This window comes from Canis lupus, chromosome 3 (assembly GCF_011100685.1).
Source record: "Canis lupus familiaris isolate Mischka breed German Shepherd chromosome 3, alternate assembly UU_Cfam_GSD_1.0, whole genome shotgun sequence".
Lineage (NCBI taxonomy): Eukaryota > Metazoa > Chordata > Mammalia > Carnivora > Canidae > Canis > Canis lupus.
Window position 1 is genome coordinate 15,896,530 of NC_049224.1, and position 17,564 is coordinate 15,914,093.

The 17,564-nt window shown below is 38.0% G+C and overlaps 1 long non-coding RNA gene across 6 annotated transcripts in view; it reads left to right on the top strand.

Moving 5' to 3' along the window:
• Positions 1-17,564, top strand: part of LOC102151182 — a 143,842-nt gene that overhangs the window by 115,311 nt on the left and 10,967 nt on the right. For all 6 annotated transcript variants that reach the window (XR_005356682.1, XR_005356685.1, XR_005356687.1 and 3 more), the window contains one exon: positions 14,155-14,286. This is a non-coding gene — a long non-coding RNA (uncharacterized LOC102151182). The remainder of the gene's footprint in view (positions 1-14,154; positions 14,287-17,564) is intronic.

The window sequence follows — 17,564 nt, forward strand, 5'->3', positions numbered from 1 at the left end:
ATGGGCATTAAGGAGGGCACTTGATGTAAGGAGTAATGGGTGTTATATGGAACTGATGAATCACTAAATTCTACCCCTGAAACTAACAGTACATTATATGTTAACTAAATTGAGTTTAAATGAAAAACTGAAAAAAAAATACTGTTATCTAACATTTTTTATTCTTTTAATGGACTATATTATTTCTTGTATTTTTTTATTGGAGTTCGATTTGCCAACATATAGCATAACACTTAGTGCTCATCCCATCAAGTGGCCCCCTCAGTGCCCGTCACCCACTTATCCCATCCCCTGCCTGACCTCCCCTTCTACTACCCCTTGTTTGTTTCCCAGAGTTAGGGGTCTCATGGTTTGTTACCCTCTCTGATATTCCCCACTCATTTTCTCTCCTTTCCCCTTTAATCCCTTTCACTATTTCTTATATTCCCTGTATGAGTGAAACCATATAATGTTTGTCCTTCTCCAATTGACTTACTTCACTCAGCATAATACCCTTTAGTTCCATCCACGTCGAAACAAATGGTGGGTATTCGTCGTTTCTAATGGCTGAGTAATATTTAATGGACTAGATTTTTTTTTTAAATTTTTTTATTTATTTATGATAGTCACAGAGAGAGAGAGAGAGAGAGAGAGAGAGAGAGGCAGAGACACAGGCAGAGGGAGAAGCAGGCTCCACGCACCGGGAGCCCAACGTGGGATTCGATCCTGGGTCTCCAGGATCGCGCCCTGGGCCAAAGGCAGGCGCTAAACCGCTGCACCACACAGGGATCCCTGGACTAGATTTTAAATACTGGAACCACAATTCTGGCCAATGAAAAGCACAATGAAAAGCATTATTCTGATAAGTAATTATAACAAGTAAGATATCGTATTTTTATTTTGTAAAATAGTATGCATACATATAGTACATGCAAGGACTCAGAATATAAGGCTGATTTAATATCAACCAAATTTTAGTAGAATTTACTTGATTGTTATATCTTTCTTTTCAGCTGGAATATGGTATCTTAAAGATCAGACAAATTACTCATTCTGGGAACAAAGACTTTTGAAAGCTGTCAGCTAACTGACACTTATGATGAGCATTTATTTCAGGCTTATAAAACATATTAATCAAACTTGTTCACAGCATGGTGGTCCAAAGAGGTTTATTTTATTTTTGAGAGATACTTTAAATAACTGAAGAGCACTGGTAACATGAATACAAAAATGTTTTTTTTTTTTCCTTCAAAATGAGTAAATACTTTTCTCAGGCTTAAAGAATGAAGCATACTGCAGGAATCTGTTTATTACAAGACTATTTGCAAAAGACCTATGCACCATTCATTGAACCTTGAAAAACACTTGAAAATATGGGTTGCATTTGCAAACTTCAGTGTATGACATGGAAAGCTGGCAAGCTGCCTGGCTTCTACTTAAAGGATTGTCATTCTGGGAAAAATAAATTTCTCTAACTAGACAAAAGTCAATGTTTTCATGTTTTACTGCAATCAAACTGATAGAGCTGACAATTTAATGTCTCAACACTTAAAATATCTGTGGATAATCAGTTACCTCAATCAATCATAAACACAAATCCTTCTATTTTCGAAGCTTGTGTGTCTGTGACTGAGATGTAAAGCAGTTTGGTGAGCCCCTTCCCCCACAACACCTCATCATCTATCCCCCACCATCTTCCCAATATTCCTGATTTGTCTTTAGCTATGCAGATATTTATACACATTATGCATCTGGAAATAACTTTTAACAACTCAAGTGTGATCAAATTTAGAAACTTTTCTTTCACTGTCCTGTTTTATTTAATTTTTATGTGTAGTTTATAGACTGTATGCCTGTCAGAAAAATGTGGAAGTGTGCTGGCATTCGAGTTGAAGACATCATTACTAGTGAAAAAAATGCTCAAGGCTTTTTCAAAGTGGGTGCTGAGACATACATTTCCTTTCTCTGACTCCAGGGGATGCTGGTAGCTACCCCAAACAGACAGGTATTTTGGGGTCATACGGTGTTTTGCTGGCCCCTTAGGATTTCCTGGCAAGCACACTGAATGGCTCAATTCTGGAAACTAATCATAATGATGATGGTGATAAAGCAATGGAGGCACTGACAACAACTTAAAAAGCTGCCTGAGGAATTGGATTCCAGGTTGCTCTACATTTGGCAGAGCTGACAGGTTCAGTTCATGAAGCTTTGGTATTGATAATGATGGGAAACTTCAGACAGTTTTAGAAATCTGTTTCTATTAAGATATGCCATGGTGTTTCTGTAACTCAAGAACAAGTTTACTGGGGCACACCATCCTTTTTTCAACATGGTAAGAATTGATGGTGAGTGGTTTTACATTCCTAACAGGTAATTACTCTGAACTCTCAATAAGCCAGATTCCTTGTTTGAAGTATTCTTTTACATATTTTTTTTGTGTATGCCATATATGTGGGTACTTGTATATAGAGACATATACATTCACCACCACTGCTTCCTTTTTTGTCTCTTTGATTATTTGAGGGCTTTGCAATCAAACTAAGCAGAATTTTAGGACCCTTGGGGCAGCATCTTTTAGTTCTCCGTCAGGCTACGTTGCAAAACAATCAATCTTGCTCTTGCACTCACTTGGCGGAAGTGCCACGACACGAATTGTGCAGTGCTTTGCTCTTGCCATGAAGCCTGGGTGACAAAAGTTTTTACAAGAAGCTGACTGTATTTGGGGTTATGAATATGCAATGACTCTCATTAGTATTGAAGCGCCAGAGCAGGGGCTGACATCCCCCGCCACTTTGAGTTGCTGCAGAATCGGCTAATGAATTGTCTTGCTCTTTCACGCACACAGTCTGCTGTTGTGGCTCCTAAGTTCCAAGGGGAGTTGCCCAGTTTGTGAAGACCATTGACTGCAGAAATTAATTGTCAAGAACTACTCTTGATTTTGTGAAATAATGTTTAGACAGTGCTTAGATTGTCAAAACAGAAAAGTGCTGAACTTTGCATAAGGTAATATCATGAATAGGAAAATTTAGTAAGACACTCAAGAATGTATATATGTTCTTATATTCACCACTGTGTATCGATATGCTTCTATCCTGGATCATTGTAGAGTTAATTTATCAATATATAGGTGAAATCTAATCCACAAGGCTGACATTCTTTTGGTGTGTCTATTATCCTTCCAAATAGAAGAAACAGATGATAGAAAATTTCCAAAATGAATAGGGTTGAAACACAAAGCTATTCCATCAACTCTTTACCATATTCTTTCTTTCTTTTTTATTCCTGGGTCTCTGCCAAACATTTTGCAGCTCATACACATACCATCTTTCATGAATATGTTACTGATAAGGATATGTTTCTAGCCACTGATTAAGATATCTGAGCTGATTTGTAGTGTGTAAGAAGATGCAAAAGTGCGCAGAAACCATTTAGAACAGTCCCTTTTCAGTAGCATAAATTAAATGTGTTTTTCCACACCCCCCCCTTGAAATTTCCTTTCAACTAACAGAGAACTTCTGTGGCTTGCTGCAGATTGTAAAGGATGGATTGAATTGAGATGAATAATATATGCTAAAAGGTAAGGGATATGCTGTGAGCTGTGCAAATAAGGCAATGAACAAAGAGTAAGTCCTTACATTAGGTGCTTGTTGTACAGTCACTTATTTTATCTGCAAGGTAAAGGCATCCTTTGCAAGGAAGCAGATACATTATTTTTGTAGAGCTTTAGAGAGTAGTGTTATTATAATATTTGTTTGACCCATTGCTGGAAATAAGAAAAAACTAAAGCCCAAGAACATACACATGTAAGAGTACCAAGTATGAGTATAGCTTAAAATAAATGCAGTCTGACAAAAGTGGCCCAACTATCATGTGTCAAACACTTGTTACCACTGCTGCCCTTAGTAACTGCACATGACTAAGAACAAATCAGTGATAAAATCTCAAGAAAGATGAAACCGGTCTGGACCTTTGCAAAGACCATCAGTCATTCTACAGACCTGTAATATTATTTATTCAAGTAGTCCTTGGCTTGCTATTAATGGACGTAATACACCCTCTATTTCTAGAACGAAGTCACCAAGAGACTTTTTTTTTTTAATTGGACACATCTCAGAACCAATGAGATCTGATCACATAACGATTAACTAGATTATTCAGTTGCATTCCTAAATGTGGGTTCTAATACTTCACTATCAGCACAGGTCTTGAAAAATTTAGTGTTTTAAAGTACCTGTATGTAAAGGACCTTTATAATGACAAGAACTTTCTTATTTCTCTATGCTGTTTTCTTAGGTATCCAAACATTTTTCATTAAAAGGCAAAAGGTCTACCTGGGTGCATTAAAATAATCAAATTCCACATTCAGCTCATATGGAACACACTAAGGTTTTATTATATAAAAGTGGAAACAAATCAGCTGAAATAATTATATCTAAGCATAGAGTATTCAAAAATAATGGAAATATTAACCAATATTTGTTACTATGAATATGACAATCATAAAGTGAAAATATTTTAGTTTTAATTGCAACTGTGGTAGTTTTGATTTGGCGCTGTAATTAGCATCTGCATTCTAGACTTTGTGACTGCTGTGAAAACATTATTTATGGAAGGTTTATCCAAATATAATTTGGTGCTTATTACTTTTATCAAATGTTGAAGTCTAATGAAATAAAATGCAAAAACTTTTGCTTCTGAGAACTGTGCTGACAATCATTTATTGTACCTTCTTTTCTATACATAACCACAGTACAGTTGTAACAGCAGGCAAGGCAGTATGTTAGGTGGTTTCTATTCATATTATGTTAAGTTGCCCTGCTACATACCTGCAATAGAATTTGGGTACTTATAAGAGAACAGCAAAAGTATGTATGAATTTAGGCTATCATTTGATTCCTCTTTCTGCATTCTGTAGCATCCTTACCATAATTAACATTCTGATACAGTTTTATGAATTGGACCAAGAATTGGAGTATTCTATAGCAGACCAAGCACCAGGAAATTAGAGACATATACTTGCTCCAGTGTGTCCCTCCACCCCATATCTTCCTTCCTCCCCAACACAGACACACCTCACAATGCTGGCGGCAGGGTGGGGAGAATGAGAGAAGTGTTCAATCTTTGATGAGCTTACTCAAAATTTTGCCAGCAGAAGCTATTTTAATTTGAACACTTATGTAATTTTGAACATTATATGTAAGTTTTGTGCTTTATGGTTTATCATTTTCATTTTGATTTACAGGCGGATGGTGGGGAGGGCACCATAATTTTTCAATCTTTAAAGTCTCTAGAGATCTTGATCTGAACTTGGATGGACCAATGAATTTACCCTCAGAAAATGCTTATAAATTTTCTTGTCAGTCATAAATTAACATTTGTTGAGTATAATCAGGGTGCTGGGAGTGGGGAGAAGCGGATTAGGAAAATACACAAAGCAGAATCCTGGGTATCAGGAAATTTACAGCGTAGCTGGTATGAAAGATTGCAGGGGAAATGATGGAGATTCATTTACAGGGCTTAGGTATCAAGAAATGTAGATTGATTTATGAACAGGAAGTATGTAAGTGTTTCAGAGCTGCCATTGAGATATGAGAACATCCTTAGGAGGGGTAACTGTAGAGACATCTTATAGGAGTCAAGTTCCTACTTGGATTTTGGAAGTTTAAAGATTTTATTAAAATGTATTAAATTTGGCTTCACTTTGAAACAACTTCAGAGTGTCTGAAACTCACTTTATATTGGTTTCAGTGGCAACATTTCCTTCAGAAGTGATACAATTTGAAGTTTAGAATTGCGTGTTTATAATATGCTTTTCATTTTTCTCACTTAAAAAATCATATCCTTAGATGGGGAGAAAAAACCTTCTTTACTATAGCTACTCCTTTTAAATGTAATAACTAAAAGAGGGAGAGAAATACATTAAAGGATCAGGGTAACATCATTTTGAACAACCTCTTTTCTTCCCTAGCTTCTTCCCCAGTAATCTTACCTAAGTATATGTATACATGTTGATTCCATATTGATGCCCAGCAAAATAGAGATTCCTGTCCTGTATCACCTGAGATAGTCATTATATACCTTGGGGAGTGAGCAACTGTTAGTCCTTGACTGGGTCCTTGAAAAGTGATGTAACTAATACTAACCACAGTTCTGGTTCTCAGTAACATTGTGAAATTATTTACTAGCCCTTGCTTGCTTTCACACTCTTCTTACCTCTCTCCCCTTTTCCTCAGATGTTAATGAAGGAGGCTTGAGGTTACCCCCCCTGAGGTGATTTGCTTGTCTTATAGGAGACCGTGGGGTTTGATGAGTATTAGGTGTATGGAAGGCACTGTGCTAGGTGCTTTACATTATTTATATATTACAACACAGATAACTGGATGTAAAAGAGTGGTGTAGAGAAATGTAAAAAATTGTCAGGATCACACAAGTAGCTAGGTTTTGAGTCCTAGTGTTTCAGACTCCAAAGCCTATGTTGTTTGCACTACAGCAAAACATTTTAAGACCTAGAATAATCTATGCTGAAAGTTCAGGCTTTGTGCCAGTTGCACAAGAAAAATGCTTCTGGCTGGGAGCATTGCCCTGGTGCCCTTCAAATTAGATGAGGTGGATCTAATTAGTTCTACTAACTCATAAGGCCAGTTTTGTATAGTTGCACCTTAAGTTGTTTAAATGTAGGCTTATTTGAAGGAGATTTTAATCTTTGTTTTGAATTTATTCAATTAAATTCAATTTAGTGAACACTTATTGAATGCCTGGTCTTTGCCAGTCACTGTGCTAGTGGTACAAAGACCGTCTATTTAGGTAGACGTTATCACATTATAATACTATTCCCTGAATGCTATAATAGAGGCATAAGCAAGGAATCATGGGAGCATAGGAGGGAATAATTAATTTGAGGAAGGATGTCAGTAAATGCTGTGTTTGGGCAGAACCTCAAAGGACAAGAAATAAAAACTTGCCAGAAAATAGAAGGAGATTGATAATTTATTTCAGGTGATGGGAACAGCATGAGCACATATGTGAATATACCTGGTATGTTTGGGATATGACAAGAATGGTGGATTGTATCAATGGTCATGAATTTTTCCCTCTTCTATGTCCAACTCCTGGCAATGTGATATTGAAGGTTCTTCCATTAAGAAGTGAAGTCTGTTTCTCCATCGTTGCTTTTGGTTGACCATGTAACTTAGTTTGGCTGATGGACATTAGTAAATGTAAAACCAGTAGAGACTTGAAAAGTACTTACACACACTAGGGATTCTGTGCTTGGAAGCCTGAGACCATATTGTGATCGAGCCCAAGATATCTTGCTGGAGGATAAAGTGGCCACGTGTAGGAAATGGAGGCTCTGGCTGGCAGTCTGCTGACCACTAGAGATGTGAGTGAGATCATCTTGGACCATCCAGCTGATCCACCATTTGACCATAGACACGTGAGAGAATCCACGGGAAATCCAGAATGACCCAGTTTATTTGCATAATTATGAACTAAATAAAATGTCATTTTAGCCACCAGGTTGCTACTTTTGCTATGCAGCAAAGCTCATATACAGAGGGTCTGAATGGTGCAGGGAACGTGGATAGAGGCAGTGGCTGAAGGTGAAGGAACATATAGCATTTACAACATCATGTTGAGAAGTTTAGATCTATTTTGTAGGACCATACTTCCCAAATTTCACTGATTAAAGTACCAGTTTCTTTAAAAATATCTGTATGCTCCCTGAATTAGATTTTTATTTAAATTGTCTGAGTTTTATGCCAAAATTATTTTAAAAGCTAACTTAATATTAAAACCACAGTTTGATGTGTTACTTCCATTTTTCTAAAACTTAAAATTTATAAATACTTAAAACATTGTGTTAGGAAAACTCATCTTTATATTGTGAGCGCTGCATTCTAGGATTTCCTGCTTTAATAAGTATGAATCAGGAGCATGTGGAGAATAATTTGAAGTAGAGAGGCTGCCGTTGGGAGGTATGGAGAGGCTACTGCAGAGGTCCAGGTAGGATATGGCACATGGTAAACAGAGTTCAGATGTGTTCTGGAAGAGAAAGGACCTGGTGACAGATTTGATGTATGTAGGGGTGGGAATGGGAAGTGTGTAGTACCCACTGAATGGATTCTATTAAGAAATAGAAAAAAAAGATAATAGATGTGATGTTGCACTGAGTTTGTTAACGCAGATCATTTGAAAACAGAAGTCTACTAAACAAACTATAAACTATATGTGGGTCCGAACTTAAAATGTTCTTTTTTGAAATCATCAGCACATAGGTGATAGGTAGTTGAAGTCACAGAAGTGGGTAAGATCAAGAGGAAGTGTTTATTTAGTACAGAGGTCTTTAGCTTTTTTTTTTTTTTTTCATTCTCAAACTCTTATGGCATATGATTTATCCCAGCTAGAAATAGTAGTTCATTTGGTAAAGATTCTCAAGTGGAGGGAGGTAGAAAGTGTCATATAACTTGAAAAAAGGAAAAATGTCCCTTAGGTGATTTTGATAGACTATTCTTCACCCCTTGTTGATTTAGAGTGAAATGAGGACAGTGCTGAGGGAGAGGAATTAATAAAAAGGTCTCAACAGCCTGAGCGATCTATCTTTTTAAGAGGGAGGGAACTTTTACAGAAGTGAAGGAACTTTAAGATGAAGGGGTGAGCCATGATACTAAATTCTTTGGAGAAATCCAGTAGTATGAGGATGAATCTTTAATCAAAAGTGGCTCATCAAAATGTAGTATTGGCATATTATAGAAGCACTGTAAATGTTTGGGTGAGTGATCTTTGTAGAACTGTTTTATGTTTGAAACATTCCATGAGCCTTAAAATATTGAAATCAGACAGGATTTGTAATTGCACTATTTTGGACTTCATTTTTATTTTAAAAAATTTTTATTTAGTCATGAGAGACCCACAGAGAGAGGCAGAGACAGGCAAACAGAAAAGGAGGCTTCCTGCGAGGAGCCTGATGTGGGACTTGATCCCAGAACTCCCAGGTCATGACCTGAGCTGAAGGCAGATGCTCAACCACTGAGCCACCCAGGTGCCCCTGTTTTGGACTTTAAAATCAATGGATTTGAAAATACTTTGTTTCTCTGTCTATGGTCATTGAGAAGGGTTCTCGCTTGGGCTCCATTGTCCTGATTGTAGTGCAAAACAATCTTTGAGCCTGTTTTCAAGAGATGAGAGTTAACATCTTTGTTGTGGCCACTTCACACGCGGGCCTCCTTGTCTTTTGCCACCCATGGTTCCCAGAAGTAAGTTATTTGCCTTAGGATGATGTGGGTTGATGGAATGAATATCTGTAATTCGCAGAACTGGAATGTAATCAGCCTATCTGGTTCTCAGGTAATTTTTATAGTCATATCAGCTTTTAAAATGATGATTATTTTTTAAGTGACATAAATTTCTACCAGGCTTTCCCTACATCTCAGGAGAGCCTGTAGATCAGGGCAGCAGTTTCCTCAGACCATGATTTGGTGCTGGTGCATCCTGCTTAGAGCATGCTCAGCAGCACACACTGGTTTGACATCTGGCAGTCACGATTCCTGTGAGATTGGCTTCCCTGCAAATGTGCCCTGAAAGCATCCCTGCTGTGCCCCTTCTGTCCAAGTGTAAACACATCACAGGAAATGAACAAATAAAGACCCAACTTTTCTGGAAGGAATCAGGATCCCCTTACTCAGCTGGAACCCTGGGGTTTGGTGTCCAGCTTCAGGAAATTTGACTAACCATTTGGGTAGAGGCTGTTGTCTCGTGGCACCTTTGTCACTTTCTGCTTCTAAACTCCCATGTGCTGTCCATTGCGTCTGTTCTAAGTCATCCCGCTGAGGAAGATAGCTTCAGGACCTTTAAAATCTAAAATGAGGGTTGACTTTCACTGTAGATCCATTAGTGCAGCTGGGTTTAGTTATTTACAGTTGTAAATTTGGCATTGCATTTGCTGAGAGAGGGGACTCATTTAACAGTAATCGAGGCTGTCTAAAGCTAAACGGACAAATAATTGAATATGCATTTCCCCTTCTTTTCATACGAAGATAAAAATACTAAAATGATCAAACTAGGTATGTAACAAGGAAATGAAGACATCAGTATAAACGAGGCAAGCCTTTTCACCTCCCTCTTATTGTCTTCCCAGTCCCCTTTTTCTCCAGCCTAATGGAACACATTTTAAGTAAAAATACATGCACCGCTTTGCTTTCTGTCTGCCTCCCACCACAAACAGCAGCTCAGCCCCTCTTTCAGATCCACTTCAAGGAAGCACAGACTTGAAAACTCTGCCCCATGGTTTTGTCTGAACTGGCTGCCACTCTGCAGCACACACTGGGTCCAGTTGCTGGAGGGGTGGAACCCGAGAGGTGAGCGAGCGAGCAAGAGGGAACACGTTGCTGAGTGGGTCAGGTGGGCCTGTGTGGAAGGATGTAGGTGAGCCAGAAACTAATGGGATAAGAGGGGCCTTCGCTAATTTTGATGTGGGGACATCTCTTGCATGCCAGGGTATTTGAATATTTGGCAAACAGCTGGCTGGGCTCTGGGGGAGCGCCTCTTGATTCGCCTTGTCAGATGTTCCAAGATAAAATGAGGCAGCCGGCACGCCAGCACATAGCTCATAGCCTTGCAGTCAGTTTTGAATTTAGATTTGAATTGTGATAGCAATGTCATGGTGGCACATGCTTTGAGAAAGTACTTATAGAGAATAATTGAAAGATTCAGTGTGAAGCTTCTGAAAGCCATAATTTAAAGTCCCAGAAGCCTCCACATTACTTTCACCATTAAAATTTAAAGTGACAGAGGCCCAATTATGTATGGTTATTTTCTTAAATAAAATCATATTTCTACCCCAAGTGAAAGATTCATCGCTGCCCACTAATCTCTGTCAGGACAACCAATCTCAGTTGCATCTTGTGTCAGCAGCGATGATGGTTCAGAGTATCTGGGGGACAGTGAAGCGATGATGCAGAAGCAGAACTGGAAGCCCTCTGCGGAGGAGCCGGACCTGAGGAGGCTGATTTGCTTGACAGTCCCCATTGTGGATCCTTTCTGGTGACAGCTTCCACATGTAACCCAGTGCAGTGGGACTTTAATAGCATTGGAGAAGCAAAGTAGGAGGCCGTAGCACACATTTGGCAAAACCTGAATGACGTCAAAAGCTGTTAAGAGGGGGCAGCTGGTTGTAAAGCTGAATCACACAGAGGAATGGGGACTTGGAACATAACTCTAAAACCTGATGAAACAAAACAAAACTTCGGGGCCTATTGAAAGAAACGCAGCTTTCCCCACTTCTGTTAGCTCACAGCAATCAGTTTACCAGAAAAATTGTTTTGCCAGAACTTCTATGGCCATTGACCACCAGGGCTTGGAAATAGATCAGTGAGAATGAAAACATTTCTTGTTCAGAGATTTTAGTTTCTTTCAGTCAAAAGTATGGAGCCAGATTTTAGACTATGCATCTTTCCACCGATTTCTTCTTTCTGTTTGATTTTACTTTATACTGCATTGTGACTTGGGAAATACGGTTGTAATGGTAGCCAGAATTGCGATGAAAAATTGCACAGGGCCCGTCAAGCTTAAAACCACTGTTATTTATGAAAAACTTTATTTCTTAGGGTTCCCAGGGACAAAGGAGCATGTGAATCAACTAATATTATGATGCACGATGTTGAATGATATAGCGAGTATATCTATCTATATTGCTTAGATAGCATGTCTTATAAATAATAAATCACAATTTCTCAAAAGTTTCACAGTATGATTAAACATTTATAAATGGGTCTTGGCTCTGCTAAGTTTTGTTGTAACTTTAGCACAACAGCCCTGTGGCACCTTGCAATTTTAATTTTTGTTGCCTAGCATTAGCCCTAGATTCTTTCTACCCTTTTATAAAACTGGTACCGTGCTGTGAACTCAACTTCCCTTCCTTCATCTCTGCCTCAAATCACTGAGGCTTTTTCTGTTCCTTCCCTTTTATTCATGCCTCCATAAGAAGCATTCACTACACTTGTGTCCATGATTCTGTCACTGTGCTTAGACTCTTGCTGTAAATTATTTTGCTTCTCCCTTTTCCACATTTGACATTTTGTTGGCCTCTTCCTTGAGAGAGAGAGAGAGAGAGAGAGAGAGAGAGAGAATTCCTTCCCTGTATTCCCTAACTCTATTTTCTCTTTTTCTTCTTGATTTCTTTTTTGCCTTTGCTTTCTCAGCATTCACTCTTTAACCTGTCGTAGTCTAGATTTAGCCACTACAGGTCCAACTTTCTCAAAGACTGCTCATCACTCTGCCCTAGAGAGAGAGAGCAACTTACCTAACTGGTAAATTTGGGGTGAATAAGTGGTCCAGCGTAGCCTACTGTCCCCTTCCTCCTTGGAGAAGGGCCTGCCTACCAGGACCCTACATTTTTTTTTTCTGAGACTGGGAGCCCACCCCAGCCCAGCACTGTGGAAATGGGTTAATTCTGTAGTGAAGACAGTTAGGCTTGTTTGGCTATTACCCCCTCTACCCTAGTCTCAATCAGTAATAACAGATGTATTCTAGCCTCTCATCTGTTTTATTTTTATAATATTTCTTAATTTGTTTGCAATCCAGGAGAAGAAGAGAGTCTCAACTTGGGGGGATTGCTTAGAAACCTAAATAAAATAGTGTGTACAAGTAGAAAGTTAGTCTTCCTTCTCAATCTCATTTTCCAGAGGCATGGCCTCTATCTCTGTTTCTGTACCTTTGAGGACCAGAAAAAAAGTTGCTGTATAGAAGCCAGGAAGCAGCCCTTACTAAGAACTAAATCTGTTGACACCTTGATCTTGGACTTCCCAGCTTCCATAACTGTGAGGAATATATGTCTGTTGTTTCAGTCACCCAGTCTATGGTATTTTGTTATAGCAACCCAAGCTGACTAATTCTTCCTGATTTTTCTATGCATATGCAAATGTATGTATAAGTATATAATAGAAATATTTTTACCTGAGTATCACGTAACAGAAATATGCATAGCTCTATACTTACACTTATATATCTCTGAAACAGGTGTTTTGTTTCATATACTCTTTCTCTATATACATTTATTTGTAGACATACACAGTTGTATTTTTCCAAAAATAGTAACAGACTCTGTGTTTTGTTCTGCATCTTCCCTTTTTCACAAACACATTTTTATATTAGTAAATGGAGACATGTATTATTATTATTAATGATTTTATAAACATTTTATTTATGTAACTGAGAGAGAGCACAAGTAGGCAGAGTGGCAGGCAGAGGGAGAAGAAGCAGGCTCTCTGCTGAGCCCAATTCAGGACTTGATTCCAGGACCTTGGGATCATGACCTGAGCCAAAGGCAGGAGCTTAACTGAATGAGCCACACAGGTGCCCCTGTATTATTATTTTTAATGGCTGCACTGTATTCTGTGGTTTAAATGGTCTTTAATAAACCATTCCTCAACTGCTGGTGGTTTAGATCCTTTCACACTTTTGAGATTACAAACATTGTTGCAGTGAACATGATACTGTTTTTATTTTTGTGAATTTGTGCTAGTATTTCTGTAGGACAGAGTCCTAGAATTGGAATTGCTAGATATCTCAGAAGATTTAATTGGCTGGTAGTGATCAGAGACTCACGATGGGAAGGATTCTGAGAGAGCTCAGACTTTACCCCACACTCACTCTGACTTTGAAAAGTTCAGAGAATGAGACTCTATATTCTCCCCAGTAATGCCTTCCAGTGACTTGAAATTGAAATAAATTGTTAAAGAAATAGTGATAATTTTAATGCTCTGGCCAAGAGAGTTGAAAGTGAAAGTGAAAGACTGAATCTTAACATAACACTTTGGTGAGCTTGTTTTGCTCACCAACCAACCAGTACAAGATAGAGGATTATCAGGGTTATGGCAGTCGCAGATATTTGGATTAATTTCCATTCATATGGTAGGAATTTTATACTTTTATACTTCATGTAGTGTAACATTGGGAAATTAGTTCACTCTGAGTGTCCAAGGCTACAGACCCATCCTTTCAGATGGCTCAGCACACTGGCCACCTTTAGCTTTGACTATCACTAGGAAGCACATGCCTTGTTGAGTCTAACCAAACTACAAATGATCTTAAATCTGGTTCTACCATGTACCTCACAGAGCATGGGACCTAAAAGAGTTGGGCTGTCTTTAACCTGGATTGTTTTACTTCTATCCCAAGGCTATTTCTTTTGCTGTAAGAGAGGCATACAACAACTCATTTACAAGCTGAGCTAAAGAAGAGAAAAAAAACAAAGCATGATGCAACCAGAGAGAAGGATCCTGCCTGCTTCGGTAGCCCTGTCCAAAGCAGGTAGGATTTGTTTGGAATCTTTACAACACTGTGATGACCTAGGTGGGAAAATTCTGACTTGACTCTCAGAGCAGACATGTGCTTGACTGTCACAACTTGTCCATTTTTCCCATTCATGGTGCACATGGAAGCATGTCTTCATTAGAAACAAGTGCAGTGTGAGTAGCAAAGATGACCATATTAAACATCCAGGAATTTTCACTTAATGTGCATATTTATATAACACTGCAGAAAAGACTAGGGCTGCCTGGCTATATTAGATCATTTCACTGTTCACCAAAGAGATTTGAAATGGACTTTTAATTATTATTGCCGATTTGCTATGGCTGTATTCCTTAATATGAACATCTGATTAGGATTAATTTTCTTTAATTGATGAATAGAGCGCTTAAAATTATAGAGTTGAACTTGTTGTAACATATTGGCATATGTATGTACTGTATTGCACTTTTTGTGCAACATGTATTAAGACTTTTTGCTGAAGTACAAATTATAGACACTTACCTGTTTTAGTTTTGAGGTCACTATTCTTCCTTCCTTCACCTTTGTGTGACTTTTTACATTGGTTAATGGAGATAGAGGAGAACTAAGTGACTATTAAACTCTTTTCTATATACAGTAAAACCCATTAACATGGACCTCACTAAATTTGGAATTTATGATAATGAGAGCAGGGCTGGGTTAAAGTTTACTTTTGCATTGTCTCTGAATCAAAGCTTTGCTGAGCTAATAAATAACATTAAATACAGTTAAAGGGGGATGGCACTATTGTTTTATAAAGCAGACTTTTCAAGCACTCTAGAGAAAGGCCTTGAAGAGAGGTAATGAGGCAGTGTGGCAAAAGGCATAGTCCAAGGACAGTGCCACTTTCTGTCTACGTGACCTTGGGCAAATTACTTGGCTTTTCTGAGTTTCTTTTCCCTCACCTATAAAATGGAGATAGTTTACCTAATTTATGGGGCTGCTGTGAAGATTAGATTTAATGTTTAGAAAGAGTCTGATGTGAAGTATATACTTCATAAATGTCAAGTAATAACTACCTACCTAAAATAATTGGTGAGCTAATTTCGAACACCATTTTTTCACTAAAGCAACAGTCTTCCACACTTTAGAGTTTTGTTAACCTAATGTGAAGTATTGCTTTATTATTATTATTATTGATTGAAGGAAACACCCAGCAATTTGATGTGGTGATAAAGAGCTTTGGAGTCCAACACACTAAGGTTTGAAAGTATTTCTGAAATTCATTAGCTACATGTCCTTAGACAAATTACTTAATATCTCTCAGGTTTTATTTTCTAATTTGTAAAAATGGGATGATAATACCTGCTCCAGGACTTTTATGAGGACTCAATGAGATAATGCATGTAAAGTGTTCAGCCTACTGATTTTTACGTAGTAAACTCTCAAAACATCAGCTGTTGCTATTATCATGATCTTTTGGACAACAGTCCGTACTTTACACTTTTTGTTAATTTAGACTCGTCTTCAATTCACCTAACAAATTTCACTCTTGATATAATCTCCATTCTAGATGAGGATTTTTAAATACATAAGTAAAAAATTATAGAGAAGCAAAATGGCTATATATAGGTAGAGTGAAAGAGGAAAGAATAATATTTTAAAAGTGGAAGCACAAGGCTTTAAATTAGGCTTAAATTACTGAATAATCAATTTGTGCATAATCTTTGTGTCCTTTTTGAGAGGTCTTTATATCAGTCAGAATAGAACTGTCTTCTCTCTCTCTCTCTGTGTGTATATATATACAGAGAGAATGTGGTAGACTGGTCACCAGCTCATATCATTCATTGGAGAGAGAGTAGCAGTTAAGTCCATGTTCAGTTTTATTTTCATCTTGCCTTCCCTGTGTGTTTCATAGGCTGTATAGATGAGAAATGTAAGCACTATAATGTCCTGCATAGAGACTGTAATCTATCCTCCCCTAATGACAGGCTTACACAGTTTGTCAGAATCCATCACCTTAACAGATCAGACTGAATTACTTCGATGACTGGCAAATGGGTGGTACTCATGGTGAAGTGAAAGCAGCCAGGTGTGTGTGTTTATTAAGTGCTCTTCAATAGAAATAAATGTGTTTTACTGAAAACTCTCATCCATGCTATTTTTGCAGAAGCAAGAAGTGCCCATCTTCCTTTGGGAAAACATAAGAATGATTTTTCTCAAGATTCTGAAATACTGCAATACAAATTCACAACCATAAACATGTTATAAAAATCAGGTTTTGTTTTTTTCCCCCTATCATATGCATGTACAGTAGAGCCTTGTAATAAGAACTAGAGGGGCCAGAAACATTAATGTTGGGGCTATGTGCCTTTGACTTTCCAGGGATGCCTGATTTAAGCAGATAATTTTTTTAAAAAGTAAAGTCAGTTCATTAGGTTGACAACCAATGGTTTAACGAATAAGAGTTTTCATATAAATAAATTCACAAGTCAGAAAAAACCCTTTGTCAGACCATGTTTTCCAAGATTTGGGTCAGAAAATGTGATCACTCTAATGCACACAGTGTTGGTTAGTTGCATTATTCAGATCTTTACTGGAACTGCTTAATGGTTAGTTGTTAAGGTATGGCATTATGTGTCTAGATTTGGAGTATCAACAGGAATAGCAATAATAATTTTTTATTGAATTCTTACTAGGTGCAGACACTGTGCTAGAAGATGGGGATATAATGGGAAACAAACATAAAAAGAGAGTCTCACGTTGTTAACAATCTATGAAGTAGGTATAGACAAAAACAACTTCATAGAGTGTAAATAATTTGTCCAAGTTTTGATAGGTAGTACGTGGCAGAGCTAGAATTACAGTGCTGTATTTGCTACAGCAGCCTAGCTTATGTTTCGGTTAAGAAACTTTGAAAAATAGTGGCTTAAACAAACTAGAAGGAGCTCCCTCCTGACATTGTAGAGATGCCATATCAGCCCTGGACTGCTTAAATTTATACAATCGGGTAAAGGAAAAATAAACTTCTATTTTACTACTCAGCCATCCCTGGCTGTTGGCTTCATTCACATGTCCAAAGATACATAATCATTCTTTTTTTTTTTTTAAAGATTTTATTTATTTATTAGAGAGAGAGAGAGCGCGCACAAGCAGAGTGGGGAGAGGCAGAGGGAGAAGCAGACTCTCCACTGAGCAGGGAGCCCAACAAGGACACAGTGCTAGATTCCAGGATGCTGAGATCATGACCTGAGCCAAAGGCAGATGCTTAACTAACTGAAGCACCCATATACTCTCATAATCATTCTTTTTAGCAC